Below are 1529 nucleotides of genomic sequence, written 5' to 3'. Positions count from 1 at the left end.
TGCTCACAAGCCAGTGATCCAAGCCAGTGATCCAAGCCAATGCTCCAAGCCAGTGCTCTGCCGTGACCCGATCAAGTGTGATGTTTTGCTTCACATGGCATCGCTGGGAACTGCGCCTCCATTAGTTCATTTTTGAAACAAGAACAATGAGACTCGGAAATGTTAGATAACTAGATCTAAGTGAGTGGTATTGTTATGCCCAAATCCATGAAGTCTCCACAAAAGCCAACAAAGAGACCAAGTCCCATATGTAAAAGCAAAGAGCTTTTATTTTATGCAAGTTTGCAAACTCAGTCTCTCCACATGTCCAACGTATTGGAATAAATGGAGAGCCCTGAGCTCAATAGGGTTTTATAGTAGCAAAGGTGGGGGTGAGGGGTTTCTGAGGGTTAAAACCCCTGATTGGCAGACATTTGTCTAGGGGTGTCCTGGTGAGTGTGTGCTGGCAGGTGATCCTATCTACAGTGGTTGGAACGTTAGACGTTTCCTTTGAATGGTCTGTTTTTGGGTGGTGCTCAGGTAATCTTAGTTCATGGTCCTTACTGCAACCAGGTATTACTTCAAGGTAAACAACTGAGATTCAGGCATGTATTAAATTTATCGATGGCTGAGTCCTACTCTGGCAGGTGATAATGGTTGGAAGTAAAGAACTTCCTTTGGGTGATCTGTTCATATTTAACTTATCATGGCTGGCTCATACAGTATGGCTTGGCTGCTCACCGGTAGATTCCTGCTCTGGCTCTCCAAGCATCCTCTGGCCTTTGACACTAAAGAGCTCTTGATGCCTGGTATCGCCCTAAGATCTACCCAGATCATCTGCAGGCTGAGATCTCAATTGCTTCTGCCTTGCCTGCTAGACCAAGGGGAGGGTGCTCCATGAACATCTGTGATCAATGAGTAGAACCAATCCCAGGAATGACTGTGTTTCTGGTACAGGCTACCTAGAACCATCTGCCTTGGGGGATCTCTGCCCGTCCCCATGATTTGAAGCAATACTCTTTGAGCTGGAAGAGCCTTCTCTTTCCCTCACCTACCCCTTGCCTGCTATGCCAGCTGCTCTAAGCAGGATGGTTCTAAGCAGACAGAGTTATAGTTTGGACGGGAAGTATTCTTCAAAGATCGGTATGAGAAAGACTTGGTCACCAGCCTGGGGCACTAGTAGGAAGTGGCAGAAGTCTTAGGAGTGACCTAATGGGAGGTTATTCAAGTCATGCCCTTTGAGGGGATATTGAAACCTTACTTTCCTTGTTCTTTTTTGTTTCCCAGTCACCATGAGTATAATGATCTGTCCTATCCCTTTAAGAGACAAGCCCCACCCACTCCCTCTCCCCACCTCACCCCATCCCTCCACCCCCATCCAGTCTGCTGAGGCAGGCAGATCTTCCTTCCTGCTTGCAACTTGAGTCTCTTCCCTTTTCATCTCTCCCCCAAGAGGCAGCTTCTGCCTCGCTCCATTCTCCCCACTTCTCCCCTTTCCCCCTCTGTTTCTCTCTCTCTCTCTCTCTCTCTCTCTCTCTCTCTCTCTCTCT

The sequence above is a fragment of the Microtus ochrogaster genome, linkage group LG7_11, assembly GCF_000317375.1.
Source record: "Microtus ochrogaster isolate Prairie Vole_2 linkage group LG7_11, MicOch1.0, whole genome shotgun sequence".
NCBI lineage: Eukaryota > Metazoa > Chordata > Mammalia > Rodentia > Cricetidae > Microtus > Microtus ochrogaster.
Note: the sequence above shows the minus strand (reverse complement) of the source record.